The 25,106-nt window shown below is 38.4% G+C and overlaps 1 protein-coding gene across 5 annotated transcripts in view; it reads left to right on the top strand.

Moving 5' to 3' along the window:
• SHLD1 (shieldin complex subunit 1) overlaps positions 1-25,106 on the top strand; it is a 121,747-nt gene that overhangs the window by 50,889 nt on the left and 45,752 nt on the right. The gene's annotated exons all lie outside the window — the stretch shown is intronic.

The raw sequence follows: 25,106 nt of genomic DNA on the forward strand, positions 1-25,106 counted from the left end.
CCACACTGAAACTCTGTGCCCATTAAACACTTAATACCCTGCCCCTCCCCTGTGCCTAGTCATTGGCAGCCACCACCCATTTTGTGTCTCTATGGATAAAATACAGCTTTTTTTTTTTTTTTAATGTATTGGCCATTCACATTTTTTTAAACATGTGAATTCTTTGTAATTGACCTTAGCCTATTTTTCCTATTGAAACATTAGTATTTTTTTCATTGAGTAGAAAGAATTCATTGGGAAAATTGAGAGCAAATGGATCAAAGATTTTATTTTTAAGGCATTGTTAAAAGGTTTTGAGTATTTTTCTCTGCCTGGTCCTGATTCCCCGAGAGGTTTGCCTTCTTTTGCCCCCTCCTGGCTGCAAAGTAGGTATTTCTCTCCTTAAAAATGGGCTTGGCAGGTCCCTTGCTGAGAGCTGGGCTTCCAGGTGGGCTCTGGTGTCCTCATGCATCCAGCCTGAGGCTTGTTATTGTTTCTGTCTACAGAAGCCGTTTCTGCCTTTTCTAGGGATCACCCCATAAGGTGACTCCCTTCCTTCTTTGCCTCTTGTGCACCCCTTTCTCCTTCTTCTCCTCCCACCACACAAACCTTGCTTCTTACTTTTGCTGAGAAAACTGAAAAAAAATCTTTCTCATCTCCCTACCACCTGCATGTGTCCCCAGATGTCCCCCACTCTTAAGGAGGATGCACTGTCTGCTCCTATTGAAGGCAGTTGATCTACTTAATCCTACATCCTGTCCCCTGGTCATGAACATAACACCTGCAATAATCTCCTCACTCCTACGCTATTGATTTTTTCCCTCTTGACCTGCTCATTCTTAGCAACATACAAAGATGACGTAAGAGTTTCCATCTTAAAAAAAAAAATCCTTCCTGACCACATATTTCTCTTCAGATAACTGCCCCGTTTTCGGTCCTTTTTATAGCAAAAGGCTGTGAAAGTTGTGCCTGATTTGTCTATACCCACTCTTCCACCTCTTCCCTTCCCAGTTTTTCTCCAGCCCACTCCAGTCAGGCTTTAGTCTTCGCCACCCCTAACCTTCTCCCCACCACACTCTCCACCACTGTTACAGCGTTGCTGTGGTGGGTTTTGTCTTCCAGAATCCAGTGGACAGTTCTCAGTCTTTACCATGTTAGACCAAATAGTGGCATTTGATGCAGTTGGTGACTCCCTTCCTTCTTTGGCTCTTGTGCACCCCTTTCTCCTGCTTCTCCTCCCACCATACTGGCTGCTCTTGTTCAATTTTTTGGTTGGTTCCCTCTACCCTCTGTCCTCTGTCCCTTGGTATTCTCTTTCCACCCCTGTGGTGCAAGTCTTCTCCTGAGAGCCCTAGACATGGGCTACCAGTGACTACTGAGCATCCCCAGATGGGATCTAATAAGCACCTCAGACTTGGCAGGTTCACTCAGAGCTCTTGATGCCCTCAAACAACTCTACCTCTCTCCTCATTATCCTCTCTTCATCCAGTTTTGTCTGTTTGTTTTTGTTTTTTAGTACTGGAGAATGAACTCAGGGGTGCTTAACCAACACTTTTTATTTTTTATTTTGAGACCACGGTATTGCTAAGTTGCTGAGCCTGGCCTCAATCCTCCTGCCTCAACCTTCATTGCCAGCCCCACCTCACACCACCTGACCTGCAGTTGCTGGGATTACAGGTGTGGGCCACCAGGCCTGGCTTCATTCAGTTCTTTAGGCCCCTCTTTCCTCCACTCCCTGTACCCAATCTAAGCAAGTCCTATTGGCCCTAACTCCAGATGTGTTCTGAGTAAGGTAATGACTCCACCTCGTCTCTTCCATCCAAGCCCAGGCCACACCAGCTAGCACAAACTCCCATAGAAGCCTCCTAACTGGTCTCCAGTACTATTACCCTCCTGTCTGCTTCCCAGCAGCAGCCAGCATGATCTTTAAAACTGCCAGATCCTCCACTTTTCTCTCCTGCTTCCAGGGTACTTAGGACACAACCCAGTGCTTCCATCAGCCCTCAGAACCCCAGGTAATCTGGCTATCCCTCCCGGACGATGACTGCTCCTCTTGCTTGTCCCCAGCCACATTGGGCTTCCTTTGGTTTTCACACACAAGCTTATTCCCACCTCTAGGATTTTGTGCTCTGGACCCTTATCCTAGGATGTTCTTCCCCCAGAGCATGGAGTGTTATCTTGTGTCTTTCAGATTTCTGCTCAAATATAACTTTTTCCAAGAACTCTTCCTGGCCCACCCATCCAACCTGGCCTTCCCATTCATTTGTCTCCTATTTACTTTTTCTGCTTTATCTTTCATCAAAACATTTATCACTACCTTCAGTGATAAAATTCTCTTTTTTGTATTTTGTCTGTTTTTAGCACCAGGAACCTAAGTGCCATCATATCAAGCACTTTGTCTCTCTCTCCATTTTTTTATCTTTTGGTACCTGGGATTGAACTCAGGGACACTTTACTACCTAGCCACATCCCCAGTCCTTTATACTTTTTAAATTTTGAGACAGGGTCTCGCTAAGTTGCTTAGGACCTTGCTAACTTGGTCTTGTTCACTGCTGTATTGCCAGCACATGGAATAATGCCTAACACGAAGTAGCTGCTTAAGAAATTTGTGCTAAATATTGGATGAATAAATGAATATTTCTCTTTTAATGTAATTGAAAGGCTGTGTTTTAAACAAAATAGTACAGATCTCTGGGTGAATTATTTGCTTATGTGTCTACTTTTTTGCCTTGATCTAAAGTATTATTTGTCATGTGAAGGAGTGACAACATAGAATCTGCAGGATTCTGCTTATGTGAGGGATCTAAAGCCTACTGGTACTAGCATCTACTTTTACCTTTTAGTGAAGAGGATTGGAAGTGCCATTTTTTATGGTAACTGTCAAACATAATTTAGAGTAGACTAGAATTTTGATATGACCATGGCTTAAGTGAAATGAGACATTTCCTTCCTGGAAAAGGAGGTGGCTTAGGGAATTGAGCAAGATGAAAACAAGAGTTCACAGGGGGAGAAATGTTACCAGTCACTGGATAAATGGCATTAAAAGGAGCCTGGATTAAATATTTTAAAATAGATGAGCATATGTGATTACACTACCTGTGTGACTCTGCACCATGTTCAGCCAGAGGAAGGAGAAGTTGTGTTCCATTTGTGTCCAACATGTCAAAATGCATTCTACTATCATGCACAACTAATTAGAGCAAATTAAAAAATGAAATTAAAAAAATAGATCAGAAACTTGGTAAATATATTTCATTAAAATTATAAAATTTTGCATATAAATTGACCATATTTAGTCTCTCTAAAATTTCTTCCCAGTATAGAATTGATTTAAATATCATGTATTTGGGTAACCCTAAGGTTATAGATGAATTATGTTTTAAAAAATACCTTTTATAAGTCAGTTGTTTAAAATGCAGGTTTTTGTTTTTGTTTTTCCCTGTAGAAACTGTTTTGTATGTAGCATTCAGATTTCCAAGCATGCCTATACTCAAAAGTTGGTTTTGCTCACCTGGAGCCTGTGGGTCATGATAGGGAGATTGCTTCTCTTATTTTTTGCCTCTGTAGCTGCTTCAGCAGTTGTTAGCATAACAGCTCAGTCCCACCCAACTTTCAGTGGAATCCCATGCTGAGGAATTCAGAATTGCTATGATGTTCAACACGTGCACATGGTGTGTAGTAACTGGCTATGCAACTTCGGGAGAACTATAGGAAAATGTAGATGTAATACAATGATATATCAGTGTAGCTCATTTCTTTTAGGAAATAAGTAATTCTGATTATAGAAAGTAATTTTTTTATTTGTTAAATTTTTGCCTTTTTTTTTAACCATACTGGGTACCACTTTATTAACATTTTTGGGTCGGGGGTACCAGGGATTGAATTCAGGGGCACTTGACCCACTAAGCCACATCTCCAGCCTTTCATATTTTATTTAGAGACAGGATCTCACTGAGTTGCTTAGCACCTCACCATTGCTGAGGCTTGCTTTGAACTCAAGATCTTCCTGCCTCAGTCTCCTGAGCCACTGGGATTACAGGTGTGCGCCACCACGCCCTGCTACTTTATTAACTTTGTTAACCTTTTAAAGTTGTATTGAAAGCTTTTGCATTTTAAATGTTAACAAATTTTAATTTCATAGGAATAAACTGTAATTTAATTTTTTAAGTTATCTTCTTTTTTTTTTGTACCAGGAATTGAACTCAGGGGCACTCAACCACTGAGCCACATCCCAGCCTATTTTGTATTTTATTTAGAGACAGGATCTCATTGAGTTGCTTAGTGCCTCGCTATGTTGCTGAGACTGGCTTTGAACTCGCAATCCTCCTGTCTCAGCCTCCTGAGCCACTGGGATTACAGGCATGCGCCACCGTTCCTGGCATAATTTTTAAAGTTACCTTAATGTTAAGACTATGTATTTCAAATGTGGGACTTTCTAAAGTTTTAAGATAAAACAAGGTACTTGATTTTTCAGGCTGCATTAAAATAAACTATGAATCTTTTATTTTTGTTTCACAATTAAGTCATTTGATAAAATACTATTAAAAACATTCTGTACCAAATATATTATCAACACAAAATTTGTTTTGTAAGTATTTGTATTGCTGCTTCATGGCACATCACTCGTGAATTAAAATGATTTTTGCCTGTATAGGCTTTTTGTCCAAGGAATGTCTTCCCACACACACATCTGCCCTTTCTTTCAAAGTTATAATTAAACAGTAAAATTATTTGGACAATATTTAAAGAAAAGTACACTGAAATGCACACAAACCTAAACAGTGATATTGAAAGAAAGTATAAGTGTAATGTAATTATTTATTTTATCTGAGATAACAGGTAATAATAGTTTATGCAGGAAGATTTTTAGCCATTTGCATATAGGAGCATTTAGCTCGTGGTGGATTTGAGACTTGGTGGTTAGGACAGAAGCCGTTGAAGTATCAAGTATTGCCTCTTTCTTAAGTTTTAGAGATTAAAAATGTAGATGATATCTTATATGCCAGATATCAGAAATAGAATCTAGGTCATCCAGTCCCCATTCTGAGCTGGATAACCATGAGATTATGGGGCAGTCTAGAGCAGCACTATTCAATATGGTAGCCAGAAGTTATATAAAGTTCCTTAAATGAAAATGAATTAAAAATAAATGAAGTTTAAAATTCATTTCCATAGCTGTACTTGCCATATTTCAAGTGCTCCATGATCACATGATCTAGTGGCACCACATTGGATGGATGGAACAGATAGAAAACATTTCCCTCATGGAAAGTTCTGCTGGGTAGCCCTGGTTTATGAGAAGGAAACAAAAATGAACTTTCCTGCTAGTGGCCTAATGGCTCTTGCAGAGTGCTATATAAATAGTCTTATTTTGTTTTTCAGTGAATTTAAAAAATATCAGTTTTTTTTTGGAGCAGTTTTAAATTCACAGCAAAATCAAGAGGAAAATATAGAGGTCTTGCCTGAATACATGCATAGCCTGCACTGTTACCAATATCTGCTCCCAGAGTGGTGCATTTGTTGTACTGATATGTTGTTATCACCTAAAATCCATAGTTTACATGAGGGTTCATTCTATAGTATCACACAGAGTAGTTCCACTTTCCTGAAAATCCCCTCTCCTCTGCCTATTTCTTCTTTTTTCTCAAATCCTGGCAACCACTGATCTTTTTATTGTCTCCATAGTTTCATCTTTTAGAGTGTATATATAGGGAAATTGATAATAGGATTTTGAATTGTCAGTCGCAAACTTTTTAGGTGATATATTTTATTAAACTTTTGAATAACTTTTCTAAGAATAGGATGTAATACTACACTCTTTTGCTTACCCTAATAGAAATTTATTTATTGCTCATATAAAACTCTTAGGCAGGTCAGCAAGGTGGTTTTTCTCCAAGCAGCCACACAGGGGCCCAGGTTCTTTCCATCATGTGGCTCCCCAGGCATTATCATTATTCACATCCGTCCATTCAAACAGGAAAGAGTGTGAAGTAGTGAACACAATATTTTTTATGGGCCACTCTTGGAAGGGGCACCCATCACCTCTGATCTCATTCCAGAGGAGAGGACTTAGTTATATGGCCATACTTGGTTGGAAATGCAGCCAAGCTGTGCACGCAAAGAAGCAAAAGTCATATTTGCGAGGGACAAGTACTGGAATGTCATAGTGAAAAGGGAAATGATCCCAGAGCTACTAGATATAGAATGAAGCAAAGTGAATGTACACTCTCATCCCTGTCAGCTATAACTGGAGGATTTCTAGAAGAACCCAGGTAGTTCTGCATAACTCAGGCCCCACCCACAGAGGCAGGGCTGCCTTTGTACAGTCAGAGCAGCAGACCAGAAAGCATGCTTCCTGCCAGCCCCAGGTGCCCAAACTTAATTTTAGTTAAGGTTGCATTTTTAAGGGGGAAAAAATGTACCTGGAGCAACTTTATGGCAAAATCTCCAATTTTCTACAATGTAGATTGAAGTTTGTTCTTGTCAGTTTCATTTGAATATCTTAAAATTGAGATTGTCTTTTCCAATACTTAATGTTGAGGTTAATACTTTAAAGTTGTGGATTGATTTCTGTGGCTTATATGAACATATTGACCATTGTAATCATTAGAGACCTTACTTAGCTTTCCTTTCAGAACCACAGGATTGCTTAGCTAAACGATGATGTTCTTTTATTACTTTATCGAATCCCTCCCTTTACCATACCCGAAGGAGAAGATGTACTCCTTTAAAACAAATTAGCAGTTTGCACCTGCTTTTGTGGGGCTGCTGTTAATATAATTTGTGGAACATCACTGATTAACAAGTGTCATCTGCCCACTGCCCTTTCTTGCACATAAAAACTAAGTGTGTGCGTAATTATGGCAACGTGCTTTTGATGCTGGGTGAACAATTGCAAAAATGGACCTTTTGCACAATGACAGAACTACTGTGCATGAGACCCTGCATGAGAACATTCAGGAAGAGCAGACTGAGGTCAAGGCCAGTCCATAGAGTCAGTCACTGTTATCGAAAGCCCACCACACAGCTGAAGTCCCCTGGTGATGTTTTAAAGAACCATTTATTAAATTCCTCATTGCAGTCTTGGCTGAGTGGGTATGTTTGGCAGCCCGCAGGACAAATAAGAAAGATATGGGTCTGACTAGGGAGCATTTTCCTTTTCTATTTTCCTCCTTAAGGAGAAGAGAGTGCTTGCTGTGGTAGTTATTTCTGGTATTAATAGGCATGTTGGCTGGGCTGAGACAGCCTGAGTTAAGATGGTGAGATGCCATTTAAAACAAGTAACAGGATGTGTCTTGCTGTTGTTATACCTATCGAGCAGACCTCACTTTCCAGAACACTGTTGTTTTCATGATTTTATCTGCTGTAAGAGACCTTAAACAAACATAATTAATTAATATTTTCCTTACAGTGTAAATTTTCATTCTGAGAACTGGCTATTATCCTGAAAACTGGCTGTTATGTAACTGACTGGGCTGGGAGCAGGGTTTGAATATTCTGGTTGTGGTTTCAGCACCTGAGGGAGCCCTGGGCCTGCAGGAAGGAAGCAGTTGCCCGTGGGGCACAGGGCTCACCTCGCACCCTGTGCCTGGCAGGAGGTCAGCTGGCAGCACGGGCTTTTTTGCTATGCGTGGGTGTGAACTTGGCTCAGGTTTTCTGTGCTATCCATGTATAATGGGGGGATTTGTTATTACATATTCATACATGCACATGCTATAACAATATAATTGGGCCAATATTATCCCTTAGTATTTCCCCTTTCCCTTCTCATGTCCATCTCTTTGATCTCCCTTTGATTTTTATGAGATCACCCCTCTACCTTTCTTTCTTTTTGCCTCTTTAGATTTCATATGTGAGGGAAAACATAAGACCCTTGATTTCTTTGAGTTTGGCTTATTTTGCTTAACACAATGTTCTGAAGTTCTGTCCATTAGGTATGCATGCATCACTATAATTTGCTGACTTAAATTCTTTAGGATAAATACCAAGGAGTAGTATAGATGGGTTTTGTTGTAGTTCCATTCCTTATCTTTTTTTTTTTTTTGAGAGAGAGAGAGAGAGAGAATTTTTTAATATTTATTTTTTAGTTATCGGCGGACACAACATCTTTGGTTGTATGTGGTGCTGAGGATCGAACCCGGGCCGCACGCATGCCAGGTGAGCGCGCTACCGCTTGAGCCACATTCCCAGACCCTATTCCTTATCTTTTGAAGACCCTCCATACTGACTTTCACAGTAATTCTACTTTTTATTGTTGAAGTTCCTGCAGGAAAAATTATCTAGTTTAACTCTCTGTAAACACAACCCTCCTTTTCTCAAGTGGAAATAGCTATTTATTAATATGCTTTTTAATAATGTAAGGTTTCTTCAGAACATAATTATGGTATAGCAAAACTAATTAATTTATTTGGCTACAATAATTTAGTTGAGCATTCTGCTACCTACACAAAATGATGTATTGTCATTTAGCTAGAGTTTGTATAGGACAGCAAGATTGTCTCAAGTAATTCTTCTTCAGCAGTCTACATGGATGGCCAAGAGGCCAAGACTTCTCTGTCTCCTCCTCTGCCATTCTGCCCATTACAGGCTACTTACCAAATACACCATGACCTTTGCACCTCTTTTTAACCTTTTATGTCTAGTCCCTTTCCCAGGAGTTCTCTGTCCTCTTTCTAGGCCTGGAGGAATGCTAGAAGAATGCAGCATTGGAACCTCCCCTTGCCTCCTGACTCTATAAAGGTGGTACATTTCATGTTGTGGTCTTGCTGGTCCTTGTGGGACTGTTTCCCCTGTAGACTAGATCATCTATTCCTTGTGACCACACCATAATCATCTCTACATTCCTTTGTGTTGCTTCTAATTATTTGATATAAAAATGAGTGCTCAACAAAATTACTTGCATTCAAATGACTAATGGAAAGATATGAAGAGTATCATTTACTAGCTGCAATGGTGTTAGTTATGGATAGTAGATCCAGCACATTTTACTCTCATTAACAGTATCACCTATTGTACATAACCTAGTCACTCCCTGACATACCTGCTACTCACCCACATTTAGTTGATGTCATGGCCTCAGGGAGCACTTTGCATGCGACTTATTAGAATTTATCTGTGAATTACTTATTCTGTTTTTCTCCCTTCTTGCATCGTTAGCTCCATGAAGGCAGGGTGATTTCTGTATGTTTGTGGTATGCATCCTGAACTCTCCAGGCCTTAGAACAGTGTATGGTATATAATAAATCTTTCATAAATGCTTTATTTTAACTTCTCATTTGTCTTTCCTAATTATGCTTATTTGTATTTTCTTAATTTTTGGTGCCAAGTAAAATATGTTTAATTGTAATTTGGACTACCTTGAATCAATTTAGTAATTTTGAAAATAGATAATAGGCATTATTACATCTTGTTGTTGAAAGTTGACATCATTTTATATTATTCTCTATTGTGATAGTCAAACCAAATTTTATTATTGATGAATGACTTCAGGGAGTTCTTTCTAAAGGTCACAAGTGATGTTTAATAACCTGAAAAAAGATTACCTTGTGGAAACAGGAAGTAGCAACATAGCCTAGAAGCCTTAATTTATTTAAGCCCTACCATTGCTCAATGGTCTTTTCATCTGCCATTTTCCAGAGGCTTAATAATCTGAAAAAAAAAAAAAAACATTCTGGAAAGGAAATTAAACTTGCATTTTGAGATAACAGAGCTTTTGGAAACTTATAAACTGAAGATATTAGAAAAGATACTGATCAAGGGGGAAAAAAGCAAAAAGCATTTTGTTTGGAGGTACTAAGTAAGATTGTCTAAAGTGAAAACTTAAAAAAGAAATGGGCAGATGGTTGTAATAAACTTGGGGAAGATTAACTCTGGAGCTGTGTTCTAACAGGTTTTTACTGATGCATCTGTTGCTAACTAATTTCCCCTTGCCTGTCTGATAAACTAAGCTTAAGTTTGGAGGTTTTGTAATAGAAGCAATTAAATGTTCAATACTGTCATATTTTTCATTAATTTACCAGTAAGTGGTTGAGTTTATATGGATAATTTGATTTATTTTGAAGTGAATAGTAATTACAAGTTGTGTTTTTTTTAGGCAACTTGTTCTTTTGTGATATGATTTGCTTTTAGCTACAATATAATTTCCTTTGCACTTTTTAATTCATAGTCAGTTCTTTAGGGAGAAAAAATAGGCCTAGGCAATATCTGCAAATATAGTATTTTTAAGGTAAATGAAAACAGATTGATTTGGGGGGCTCTCAATCTTGGGTAGTAGATTGGATTTGTCACAGACCTGGTATTTGATGCCATTATTATGATGCAGAAAAAACTAGAACTGGACCCTTAATTCTCTGAGAAGTTGTCATATGTTTGCAGTATCTCCAGAAGCTGAATATATATATAACTGCAATGCAGTAGTTCTACTCCCAGGTAGGTACCTAATCCGTATGTTCATGGAAAAACATACCCTGAAATGGTCAAAGCAGCCATAGCTAGAATCTGCTTAAATGCCAGTCATCAGTAGAATGGATAAGTAAATGGTGATGGTTTTCCACAATGGAAATCTGTCATTGCAAAGGAACACACTACTGCTGTATACAGCAGGGATGAATTTCACAACATAAGGATGAGTGAAAGAAGTCAGGTACCAAAGAGTACATATGGTGTGGTTTCATGTATGCAAAGTATTTTAAAAGACAATCTAGGTGTTCAGAATCCTTTGAAGTACCTTAGAAGAGTAATAATTAGAAACAGACATAAGGAAGGTTTCTGGGGTTCTGTTTCTTGATCTCATTGCTGAGTATCCTTAGGTATGTTCAGCTTGTAAAAATTAATAGAGCTTATAAGGATTCAGAGCTTATGATGTTATATGCATATATATATGTGTTAATATGTAGTCATTATTTCTTTTGGTACTTGACTGCAAATTTGTTGACACCACCAGCCACATCTTTCATTTCTCTATCCAGGGTCAGGAATGTGGTGGATGTTTAATAAATACATAATAAGTGATTGTTTGTTGCCCTTGAAGAAATAATAAGATGAATGGAGGCAGTGCCTGAGGCAGGAACAAGCAATAGCTTTTACATGGCAATAGCTTTGTTGTTTCCCTTGGACTGTCTCAATTTGATTAATCCCTTTGGCCTCTCTTTCTCTCTCTCAAAATTTTTCTGTTTAAGTGTTCATTGTAGAAGATTAGGAAATATGAAAAAAACCTATAAAAACAAAAAAGACTAAACATTATAATCCTTCTGTACAAAGGGAAACTCATGTTGTTTTGTTATATTTTTCCTTCTTTTGTTTTTCGTATAATTCCATTGGTTTCATGCCCTCTGTTCTCCTCTCTCCTGTCCCACCGCTGCCCTTATTTTCATTTCTTAAGACAAGTGGAAGTAAATTCAAGAGAGAAATTTCTCCACTGTTGTAGGGTTCTTGGGTCAAATGGGACCTGCATATGTTGCCGCCTCCATTTTCTTTCCACCACACACAAAGGTGTAACTCAGATTAGGATCTGGGCTTTCATGTCTTGCTGGAAAATAGTATCACATGACCTAGAACTCATGCTCCTCCTGTCCACAGCTTAAATTTTTGAAATTATGTTGGTCATAGTATATCATATACTCCAAACCTCTGAGAAAGACTTAGAATTCCTCCAGGATAGAACCATGCTGCTTACTAATGCTGTTGTCCTCAGTCTCATCTAGAAAGCAGGCCTGGATCCAGTAGCTTTTAGACTAAAATCTCATGACTCCTGGTTCCCTGCCTTACAGTCTGAAGATGTGCTTCTCTAGGTCCCACCTGGAATTCTGGGCAGTTGTGCAATGCTGCACTGTTCTTCGTGTTTCTGGAACCACATGGAGGCCAGCCAGTGCTCTGTGGCTGACATGGCCCCCTTGTTCTGACCTGGAGCTGTCAGGCTCCTGGGTGCACACAACCTACAGTGTTTGTACTCTTGCTCTTGCCTCCTAAAAATAGAGTCCTAAGACAGTCCTAAAATAGACTCCTAGGCGTCTCTCCTTCTTGACTTTCTTCAGATTTTTCCTTCCAGACTCCTCTGAGCTTTGTCCCTAGTTTCTCCTTTGTCTTCTGAAGTATTTAAATGATCCTCATTTAAATTAGATTATTCATCCTTGTAACACTGATAGACTATGTTTCTCCTGACCTTTAAAATACCTTAATGGGTACATTGTTTTGTTTGTTCTGCTCTGCTCTGGTTTAGGACAATGTGACATTTGCATTATCTCTAGACCTCTGCTTAACTGGGTTACTATAAATTATTGCCTGTCCTGAGCACAGTCCATCTAAGTGAGTACCCTGCTGTGCGGTGGTGGTGGTGGTGGTGGTGGGTGTGTGTCTATGACTGTGATATAGAAACAAAGGGAGAAGTTAAAAGAGAGAATTGTTCAGAAAAGAAAAGCAGGCTATAGTTTGGATTTGTATCTTTGTCATTTCTGTTTTATCTAACCCTGGCCTATGCTAAGTTACCTTAAGTGGCCTGGAACCTCCCATTCATCTGCAATATTCCTGCTGTCCTTTGGTGCTAAGGAGCCAAAACTTAAGGTGATTGTTTATATTTTATTCCCTTAGTGACCATCAGGGTCCAGATATCTGCATGAGGGTGAGTTTGTAATGGTGATATTTATGTTCTGGCTGTCAGGAAGGCAGTGCTCAATTTTTTGGGAAAGCAAGTTGGGAGCTGTCATTCACATCCACACCTTCTCCTGGAGGCCTGGAAAGCCTGGGGAGCAGCTGCCTGCAGGAGGAAGGTTTGGTTCACTATTCTGAGTCCTTCTCTTCCAATATAACTTTTCAAAGTTTTTGTCCATTTGTTTTTGAGAAAGTAGCAATGTGGAACTTTCATGCAGAGGAAAAACTAGGAAAGGGGTCATTTATATAATACAAGCAAAAAATATTACAAACTCACCCTGCTGGGTTGCATTCTAATTTGACTAGTTCTTTGAATACATCAAAATATTAATATTAAAAGTACTTAATTGTTATTGTGAAAAGTACTTAATCTACAGAGTTTGGTGGGGGTGAGGTGGAAAGTAATAATAATGAAAAACACAGTTTGCATTTATCTAACTGTTGGTTAGCACTTCTGCTTCACTTCATCCCATCCTCCTCTAGTCCTAGGGGCAAGATGTTGTTGTACAGAGGACTGCTGTAAAAATATCTGTTTGCTGTCTTAGTCTCTTTGGGCTACTACAATAAAATATCATAGACTAAGTGGCCTATAAACAATAGAAATGTATTGCTTACAGTTCTGGAGGCTGTGAAATCCAAAATCCAGATGCTAGCAGCTTTGGTGTCTGGTAAGGATCTGATTCATGATTTACAGATGGTGCCTTCTAGGTATATCTTCACATAGAGGAAGGGGCACCAGGGCTCTCTGAGGTCTCTTTTATAAAGGCACTAACCTCATTCATAAGGGCCCCTCCTACATGGCCTAATCACCTCCCAAAGGGCCCATCTCCTAAGATCATCAGCTTGGGGATTATGATTTCAAAACAGGAAATTGGAAAAGACACAAACATTCAGATCATGAGCACCCTGCTATTCTCAAACTTATTAGAAAATCGTGTCCTTATTTATTTATTTCTTGGAACACTTGCTAGCATCTCAGAGGACACAGGTGGTATTCTACAGACACATTTTGGAAAATAAGAGGTTCAACAGTCAAACCTCCAGCTAGGGCTGAGCTAGAACCAGACGGCATTTGCCTCCCGCTGCATTACCAACTTTCCAGAGTCTTCCTGCTAGTTGGTGATTTGGGATTTTCCTTTAGCAATGAAAACTAGGGCAGTAAGTTATAATTCATCATTTCTTATTCCCTCAAATACATTTACCTTAGCACTGTGCCAGGGCATTACAGATAGGATAGGGCTCCTGACTCTAAGAAATGACAGGTAAGAGACACATGTGAACATTCAGTAGACATAATAGTTGTTGATATCATATACTGAATGCTGTGGAGTGTGGGTGAGGGCTGGCCAGCTCCACCTGGGAAATTGGGGAAGGTTTTCCATAGGAGGAGGACAACAGAGTCCCCAGGAACTGTGGAGGCTTCCAAGTGGAGAAACCAGGGAATAGGAGAGTCAGGAACCCTTTTATAGCTCTTATTTTTTTTATTTATTTATTTTTTAGTTGTAGATGGACACAATCTTTATTTTTATGTGGTGCTAAGGATCGAACCCAGTGCCTCAGGCATGCAAGGCAAGCGCTCTACCACTAAGCTACTACCCCAGCCCTTTAGGAACCTTTTTGATGGCATGCGAGTACTAGGATTTTTGGCAGAGTGGCCAGATGGCGTTTAAAGTCAACTTTGAGTTACTCTGAAATTACAGACATTCAAGGAGAAAGATCTGGAAACCCTCCTGCAAGTTATTTGACCTTCTGGTCTCTCAGTAACCATTTGGTGTCACACTAATAAATGGCAGTTCTCTGCAAAATTGTGCCATGCAGAAAGTTACAGAATCATTTTTAATTTTTTTTTTTAAAGAGAGAGTGAGAGAGGAGAGAGAGAGAGAGAGAGAAGAGAATTTTTAATATTTATTTTTTAGTTCTTGGCGGACACAACATCTTTGTTGGTATGTGGTGCTGAGGATCGAACCCGGGCCGCACGCATACCAGGCGAGCGCGCTACCGCTTGAGCCACATCCCCAGCCCTCATTTTTAAAATTAAAAAAATAAAAATTCTCGTGACTTAGCCTACAAACTTTGGGACTCACTTTTTATTTTCCTAAGTGACTTTTTACTAGTGAGTTTCCCCTGTGTTGTGGATTCTTCATTCACATCCCATCTTCTAAAATGGCTTATTAAGGGTAAATAAAACTTCAGCTTTGAACACGATAGTTAATGAGTTGAAAACTTTTTGTAATTATTTTTCTTGTTGCCTTGACAACTGCTTTTTTTTTTTTTTAAGCTTTTGGTGTTTTTCAACAATATGAACTACTTCCTTTGGTTTAGCTGAGACCTCTGTGTAGAGATTTGTATCTTATTCAGAGAGTCTCTAATGTAAGTGTTTATGAGGCATGAATTTTTTTATTTTTCAGAATCTTAATAGGTTGAATGGGATAAAAAATATTACATAACTGTTAGCTTGCCTGACTCACCAAAGGAAAAATATTGATGAGTTTCTATGTCTGATGTCAAACATTGTTAAAAGAATTTGGATTTATTTTTATAAAATGTCATGAAATATTTTAATGTTTGGCTTTTTAATGTCCCTGACAAAATCTATTTAAGAATTGTTTGCAGATATCAGAAATGCACATCCTTCCTCCTGATCTCCTTTGCTCACATGGCTGTGGCCTCCTGGCTGGTTCTCATCCTTGCCAACCTGTTCCCATCTCAGGGCCTTTATCATTTTCTCTGTTTAGAACCTGTCCCAGATCATTGCATTGCTCCAACCCTTGTTCAGTTAGTTCTCTGGTTAAATGCTGTCACCACAAAGGGGACTTTTTGAACCTCTCTGTCCGAAACAGTATCCTTACCCATCTTTCTCTGGTTAGTCAAGCAGTAGGAAGATCCATTTCTGGCAAAACAATCCAGACATACTGTACAAAGCCCCTCAATCCGTAGCCCTACCCACAGCAAGAGCTTCCAGTTAAATTTTAATGCTTCACCCTTAACTATGAACCCACAGCCAAAGATCACCAGCTACTTGAAGAGATCCTGTATTACAAAATACAAAGAACAAGACTAATAAGAAATAAAAAACATGAAAGAAACAGGAACAATAATGAAGGAGGAATAATAAACAAAAAACAAAAGACAAGGCAGAGGAAATCATCATAGAAATGATACAAGAAATTTAGCAGAGGAATAGCATGTAGTCCCAGGTCAACAACTGTGGAACAGGCAATGCAAATGCAGAAGAGAAAAACTACTTAACTTAGAAGCAGCAATATACTAATATAATATTATTATATAATAAAAGATATTCTTAGGCTATTTAGCAGTGACCAATATTTATATGTTTACAATAATATAAACACTACATATTGTTTTAATAAAAAAATTGACCTCACCATATTTAGAAAATGGGGAAGGAAGCCTTTTATCTACACATATATGTATATCTGAGGCCTAAATTCTTTTTTTTTTTTTTTTTTTAGTACGGGGGATTGAACCCAGGGGTGCTTAACCACTGAGCCATGTCTCCAGCCCTTTTTAGTTTTTATTTTGAGACAGGGTCTTGCTAAATTGCTTAGGCCTTGCTAAGTTGATGAGGCTGGCTTTGAACTATCGATTCTCCTGCCTCAGCCTCTTGAATTGCTGAGATTACAGGTGTGCACCACCACATCCAGCTTGAGGCCTAAATTCTTACCTACCATAATAGGATACCAATATATACTATCTAAAAGTGATGCATTATTGTAGGTAAACATATTAATTAAATACATAATGATTGTAAAAACTAGAATGGCAAGTTTCTATAGTAGACTATGAGGAATGGGGGAGAAGATAATAGAAGGGAGAAAGAAACTATTGTTTTTCACCTTTAGCCTCGTGATTTTTCAAATCTATGAGCATATATTACATTGATAGAACTAAAAGTTAGTTATTAATCAACATATAAGTTTGTGTTTTTTAATACATTTATTTTGTTTATTTATTTTTATGTGATGCTGAGGGTTGAACCCAGGACCTTGCACATGCTAGGTGAGCACTCTACCACTGAGCCACAACCCCAGTCCCAATATATAAGTTTTAAGCAGCTCTTCTTGTGAGCACATCGTTGATACAGTTTGATGTACGTTTGATTAATAGGAAATTCTGTGCAGCATGTGGCTGATGAACTTGCCTGGCAGACTAATTTATTTAACCAAATCCATTTTCACTTGCATACAGAATAATTAACTCAGACTCACCTTGTTGGAAGTCATGCTAAGGATATTTATCATTTCCTTCTCCACCATGGAGACAGATTGGGCTATGGTCAGTGGAGGCTATAAGCTTATTAAAAATGGAATAGATGTGTGTGATATTAAATGGAGCTTTTTAATTACTTTTGATATAATGACGTACCTTTGCCATGTACTTACTCTTTAGCAAATATTTACCTTCCCAAACTGGCATATTTACAATTTATAACTTGCCATGTCAAAGGAACCATTTTATCTTTCATCGACCCTCCAGAAGGATCTCTGTTCAAAATTATCTTTTAAAAATAGCTGACAAATTCTCTTTTGTGAGGAACATTCAACATTTCCATCCTGTGGTTTGGAACTTACTCTTCTCTCTCCTCAGAGCCATAGGATACACTTACTGATATGTTTATTTGGGGTATGGTTTAATGTTTTTATTTGGATATCTGAGTCATAGAAGGAGGAATGAATAGATGGATAAATGGATGAATAGATGGATGGATGAATGGAGATTGGTAGATGGATGGATTATTAGACAGGCAAGACCAAATGTACGTAAATACAGCTTCAGATAACAGAGAATACGTTGCAAGTGTTAGTCTTAAGGTTTTCAGTTCATAAAAATCTATATAATGGTCAGCTTTCCAAGCAAAGGCTAAATAATGATCATTCTGTTACACCCAAGAGTTACTGCTGAAGGAAGAATCAGTAATATGCTCTCTCAGAAAGTTTTAAAATAACTAATGGATATTTTTTATTTGTAACATGAAACTGATGTGAGGATCTAGAATTGGAAATGGATATCAAAGTCTAGGTATGGATGTCTTCAGTAACTGTGTGGTGGAAGGATGATTTTTGGATTCCCCTCCCTCTTCCCACAATACTTGAAATCACTTTCTATACCACAGGTAAAAAAGCCACATAAATTAACGTCTTTTGAATTTAGAAGATAAGAAACTGTGAGATTCAATTCCTAGAAGTACTATTAGAATTAATGAATACAGTAAATTACAAGTTGCTATTTATAAGCTGGGCATGGTGGCACACACCTGTAATCCCAGTGACTCAGGAAGCTGAGTCAGGTGGATCACAAGTATTTCCAGTCTGGGGAACTTATCAAGACCCTATCTTAAAATAAAAAATAAAAAGGGCTGGAGATGTAGCTTAGTAGTAAAATGCTTGAATAGCATGCACAAAGCCTTGTGTTTTATTTGCAGTAAAACACACACACACACACACACACACACACACACACACACTTTTTTTTTTTTAAGTGGGGCAGACAAATTTTATTCAGTACCATTCTAATGAGGAAATTTATATGACAGGAATGGAAACTTCCTACCTATGAGTTTATCTGTGTGCTGTATTATTGTTCTTTTATATGCTTAATCTCTGGGGACATACTTTTTGGGTTTGCATACTGGCTCTGCCACTTTGAACAGTTTCTTAATCTCTGTGCTTTGGTTTAGTCATATGTGAATCTCTCAGCCCACTCAATGCCTATTCCAGTTCCCTTCTAGCATGATTTCTTGTTTTACAGAGGATGTGAACTTCCCATTTCCAGAATCTCCAGTAACTAGTGTTCTGGTTATAAGTCAAGATCTGCTAATCAGGGGCTGAGGTTTTGGCTCAGTGGAAGAGCGCTCGCCTAGCATTTCTGAGACCCTGGGTTCAATCCTCAGAACCACATAATGATAAATAAAGGTATTGTCCATCTACAACTAAAAAATATTTTTTAAAAATTTGGTAATCAAATGTATTCCCATAAACCTTTGAATTCAGACCTAGATTATGTGGGAATAGAGATATGTGGCATGGAGCCTTCATTTTTAGCTGGTAGCAGAAAAAACAACATGGTTCTAGAACTAGCTGCTGTATTGACAGTTCCCTGATTCAGCAGACAACTTCCTGATGGGGAAGTTTTTCTACCCCCTTCTATTTTTTATCAATTCCTTTTAGTTATACACAACATTAGGGTTCATTTTGACATAATTAATTTGCTCTAATTAAGTCCCAAATACTTCCCCCCCCCCACTTTTCTCCTCCTGCTCCTGTCCCCTCTATTGATATTTTGGCTCTTACAGTTTTGTTTTGTTTTTACTTAGTGTCTTGTGGATATACAGTGTGGTATATTCATATATGTACATAGGAAAGTTAGTGCTGAGAGCCATAGCCAAATAGGAATGACGCATGGCAATTTCCTTGTCAGCCTACCCAATGTTGCTTAGAGGGAGGACTCTCCATTGTGGAAATGGGCTTGCCTTGGACCCAGGTCATTTGCAGTGACATTGCATGAATGTTTGAGAGTGTTGGTTTGAAAGGTGACCTTGCTCAGGGATTAGGGCAGCTCTGGGTTTAGGGTGGATCCTGCTGGATTAGGGTGGCTCCAGGTTTAGGGTGGATCCTGCTGGGAATAGGGCGTATCCTGCTGCCTCAGGCGCCTGCTCCTTGAGTAACCATGGAGTTCTCTCGGGGTTCTGAGAGTATTTGGTATGCAGAGCCCAGTGGAGGGAGTGTATTTTCCCAGAACATGCATGTAGAGTGTCGGTGAGAGTTCGGGAATAAAGAGTTGCTGTTGGAATCTACAAGGCTTTTGTGGTGGCTCAGTGATTTTGTGCCCAGCCAGACTGTGGCAAGTTAGGTCAGATTAATTCTTCTGTTCTTCCCTTATCCTGTCTCTCCTCCCTCCCACTCGATCCCCTCTGTCTATTCTACTGATATTTCTCTGACTGGGAAGCTTTGGTTGTAACAGCAACTGTCATAGTTTGGAACAGCATCTGTAGCAGCAGCTTCCTAATCCTTTAAGTCCCTGATAGTGATGGGGGCAGCATTCCCTTTGGCTATCCAGTTCTGCTGAATGTTTTGAGCAATGTTTTCTTTTTTTTTTTTTTTTAATTTATTTTATTTATTTTTTTTTTTTTGAGCAATGTTTTCTACAAGCTTATCCTATAGGCTATTTCTGCAACTCTCCCAACAGTAAAATCAATCGTATTACATTTATTTTTTTATATATCTTTATTTTATTTATTTATTTTTATGTGGTGCTGAGGATTGACCCCAGCCCCTCATGCCTCGAGAGCACCCTTCCGCTGAGCCACAACCCCAGGCCCATTACATTTCTTAATATATCTTTCCGCTTACAGTAGCTAATAGTGATTTAAGTTGTTCGTAACCAAAAGCCCAGAACGGTTAACTTACCTCATAGGGCTTTTGAGATTTTTATTAATCAGCTTGGTGTTACTGTAATGAATACCTGAGACAATTAACTTTCAAAAAGAAAATATTTGGGGCTGGGGATGTGGCTCAAGCGGTAGCGCACTTGCCTGGCATGCGTGCGGCCCGGGTTCGAACCTCAGCACCACATACCAACAAAGATGTTGTGTCCGCCGAGAACTAAAAAATAAATATTAAAAACTCTCTCTCTCTCCTCTCTCCTCTCTCACTCTCTCTTTAAAAAAAAAAAAAAGAAAATATTTGTTTTAGCTTATAGTTCTGGAGGTTCCAGTATAATATTGGGTGGCCACATTGCTTTGGGCCTCTGACCACAGCAACATGTCATGATGGGGGTAGTGGAGGACCAAACCATTTACATCTTGAGCCAGGAAGCTGAGAAACACTGGAGACCAGGGTCCACAGTTTCTTTCAAGCTCATGTCCCCCATAACCTAAGGACCTTCCACTAGGCCCCACCTCCCAAGGTATCACTACCCCCAGTAACACCACCCTGAGAACCAATACTTTCAAGACATTTGAAGAACACTAATCCAAACTACACCAAAATTTAATAAGGCAAGACATTTAAAGTGCTTAGAACATTATCCTGGTTACCCCAGTTCAGTTACTAACTGAACATTGGAACCATCTGGAAATCTTTTTGAAAATTTCATTTCTGTGCTATCTCCAAGACTTACTGAAGACATGTAATATATGTGTTTGTAGTTATATTTTTTAATTGAGGTATAATGTATATAAAGTACACAAATGAGTGTTATACTTTGAATTTTTACATTTGTATCTACCCATGTGACCACTACTCAGATCAAGATGCAGAAAAACAGAATGTGCATGAAAGATGGCTTCTGAGGGTTCCTTTTAGGAGCTAAAGTAATGCACTTGAAGTTTTGCCACTTAGAGGTTAAAAAAAATTTAGTCATTCAGAATGACCAGTATAACTAGGCCATTTTTAAATTTTTTTCTTCTTCATAGTTCCCTTCAAGATTTTATTCCTTTTTAGATTTATGCATTTATATGTGAAATGAAATCAATTTAAGGATGTTATTAGGTAACAGAACATTCTAAAATGTCAGTAAGATAGTAAATGTTACCAGCAATAACTTCATGATGCTTTGTCTCTGATTATTTTCTTGTCTTCCCCCCACCCCCTGTGGTGATGGGATTGAACCTAGGGACCTGTGCATGCAAGGCAAGCAGTCTACCAACTGATCTGTATCCCCAGCCCTGTCCCTATTTATTTTCTAATGATTAGTTTATTGGCTAAAATGAAGCTTCTTCAAATTAAGCTGTATAACTTCTTTTGCATGATCTCTTCAAAGAGAGTGAATATCATGAGAGGGTAAGTATAATTATTTCCCCCTTTTTCCAGAATAGTGTTTGGAACAGATATCTTGGTCTGAGGGCCAAAGGCTATGCAATGAGTATTGAAGTGCAGAGCAGTAGGTATCAGCTGAGTCAGAAAGATAAAGTTAGTAGTTACTTCAAAAGCAAATGAAAACAGTTGATTACAGAGAGAGAAAATATCATCTGCAAAACATCAAGAACATTTTTTATAAAATCAACTTTTAACAACTGAGTTATTTTACATAATTGACTTTTGGAATGAAACTTTTAGAGCAAAATGTAGAATGGACATGAATTATACTTTAAGATGATCCCATATGATTTGGAATCAAAGTCTAGGTTGGAATACTGTTTCAAGGATAGCAGGAGCACCTTGGAAATTAAGCAGACTTGTACCCACTTAATTAATAGTCCTTCACAATTCCACATGGCTCTTTCCTTTGCCTTCAGGCAAAATCTCCATAAATTGATATAAGTGATACGAATTTTGAACATGTTAATCTCTTAGTGAGCCAAGGGCAATCTTACTCTGACATTTATGGTTTTTTGGCGGCCACTTCTGTATCTGATGTCTTAATTTCCTCACCATTTCCTGCTTGGCCTTAGGTTAGTAATTATTTCCATGGAACTTTGAAGGCATTATTCCATTGCTGTCTGCTTGCAATGCTGCTATGGAGATGTCTCATCCAACTTAATTGTCATTCATTTTTGGGTAATTCCTCCTTTCATTGTTGTAGAATTTTACCTTTGCCTTTAATAATATTTTGTTTTATCAAGTGCCTAGTTATAGATTTTCTTTTATCCTGCTTGTAAAACATTTCGATTGCTAAATCTGAGAATTTATGCTTTTCATTGTTCTGGAAAATTCCCATTCATTAACTCATTGTGCACTGCCCCCATATTCTCTTTCTGAAATTTCAATTAGATACATATTAGACTATATCATTTTGACTAACATATTACTTATTTTTTCCTCCATCACCTTGTGTCTATGCTAAATTCTAAGTAATATCTTTAATTCTGATTTCTATTTTTAATTTCTTCTTCCAACTATGTCGAGGCTTCTGTTTTACCCATTTGTATACATATCTAGTACTGTAATTTTTCACTTTTTCTATAAGTTGCATTTTTAATTGTTCTTTTTGTTTCTTTTTCTCATATACTTCTTCATTTTTTTGTAGTTTCTTATTCCTTACTCAGACTTTCAATTCTCTATTTAATTTCTTTAATATCTAAAGTTTCTATGGGTCTCATCCTGTTATTGGCTCTTTTTGCTTACTCCCTCTCAATAAGGTTTTTTTTAACAGTGTAGATTTTGTGAGTATTGGTTTTATTGTGGGCTCATGATCAGTGGAACTTTATTTGTAGGGTTTTTGAGCTGTAGGTTGGGAGCACATTCTTCTAAGATTAAAATTTGCTCTCAGGAGACATATGAGGGCACATCAATCTGAAATCATGTTAAAATAAATAGCTGGCTTGGAGGTTTTTAGACCACAATTCAGTCCACAAACGTGAGTTCTGGCTTGTGGTTAAATCTCAGGGGAGGTGTTTCTTTTTTTCTCTCTCTCCACCTAGATCAAGGTTAAGACAAATTTTCTTACTGTGACCTTTTGCAAGATCTGTTTTTTCTAGTTCACCTTTTCTTTGAAGGTATAACTTCAGGGCTCTTGACTTTATGTATCAATCTCTTTTAAGCACCCTATCTTGCCATGCCTCTATACTTTCACGTTCTGAATCCTGTGAATCTGTTGAAGTTGACATGTTAGGTCTGAGTAACCTCTTGGAAGTCCCACTTTCATTTTGCTTCTTAATGGTCTCTAGGACTGTCTTTACTTTATTGCCTGTTCAGTCATGTATCTTGAAGGACATTTCTTTCTTTTCTTTTTTTTTTTGTACCAGGAATTGAATCCAGGAACTACCGAGTCACATCCCCAGCCCCTTTTTAATATTAATTTTGAGACAGGGTTTCACCAAGTTTCATAGGGTCTTGCTAAGTTGCTGAGGCTGAACTTGAACTTGTGATCCTCCTGTCTTAGCCTTCTGAGCCACCAGGATTATAGGCATGAGCCACTGCATCTGGCTTGAAAGACTTTTAAACATATTTTATCTAATACTTTTAGATGTTCAATAATATAGAGATTTTTATAACATCCACCATATTTGTAAAAAATTTATAACATCTCTAAAATCTTGCTAGAGTATCCTTTCAAATGTAGAAATTCATTTTAAATCCTCATTAGAAATGTTTCAACACAGGGGGCTGGGGATGTGGCTCAAGCGGTAATGAGCTCGCCTGGCATGTGCGGGGCGCTGGGTTCGATCCTCAGCACCACATAAAAATAAAATAAAGAGGGCTGGGGATGTGGCTCAAGCGGTAGCGCATCTGCCTGGCATGCGTGCGGCCCAGGTTCGATCCTCAGCACCACATACAAACAAAGATATATTGTGTCCGCCGATAACTAAAAAATAAATATTAAAATTCTCTCTCTCTCCCTCTCTCACTCTCTCTTTAAAAAAAAAAAAGATGTTGTGTCCACCGAAAACTAAAAAATAAATATTAAAAAAAATTCTCTCTCTCTCTCTCTTAAAAAAAAAAAAAAAAAGAAAGAAATGTTTCAACACAAGTACATCCCAAACTCATCCTGGCTGATACTTTCAGTTGTTTAGTCAACCTCGGTTTGTACTTCTCTTCTCTCTATAATGAGTTTCAGCATAGTTTGTTTTATAGAAGTTTTAAATTTGTTTGGGGCTCCCCCCCATCCCAATTTCTCTAAGTTTTTCATGTTATCTGCAGTTATATGCTTCAGAAGACAAGGCTCAAAACTTACTCACCTCAGATTTAAGTATAAATGGGGGTAGGGGTTTAGAATTGACTCTATAACTATTCTGTATTTCCCAGTCTCATCTTGCCTTTTTATGTTTAACTTCACTGCATTTCTGACTCAGTCTGCAATCATTCTGTGAACCCTAGATCTTTCCTGCCTAATTTCACAATCTTTTTTGTTTTGTTTTTTAATATAGCCTATTCTCCTTCTTTGGTGTATTTATTAACTCAGACTTTTCCCTGAAGCTCTTTACCTGATTTATAGTTGCCCTCAACTTACAAAAACTGCTACCACCATCAGGCTCTGGAGGTTGAATCATTTTAGTCCCACCCACACTCTGGTGCTAGTCCCCCTTGGGAGGATGTCTTTGGGGACAGCTGGAGGGCCCCACCAGCCTGGGCTTCAATATTTGACACTCCCACACACTGAGGCACCTGCTGTTTCTACCCACGCTGGGATCATGTTTGCTTTGTAGTGGGTGCACTTGGGACCTCTCTGTAGTTACAGTCCCACTGTTGTGAGATGGGTGGTGTTCACGGTGATTCATCTCTTCATTTGTGTTAGCAGGGTGGGGTTGTAGCTATTGATAAAGATGATGTTCCTTCCAGTCATACGCCACTGTTTGTCCATCTGGACCTTCCTTATGATATGCATCTATCACTGTGTAGTAGAAATACAAAAGCGTTTACAATTTATTTTCTTAAATCCCAGATGTTAAATGACAAGCGCTTTGATACCTAGATATAACAACTCTGCTATGGGTACTGCTCTTGTTACTATGGTAATGATTACAAAAATATTTTTTATTTATTGAGTATTTACTATGGGCTAAGCTTTATGTTAATAAATCA

This window comes from Spermophilus citellus (assembly GCF_964194105.1).
Source record: "Spermophilus citellus genome assembly, chromosome: 4".
Taxonomy (NCBI): Eukaryota; Metazoa; Chordata; class Mammalia; order Rodentia; family Sciuridae; genus Spermophilus; species Spermophilus citellus.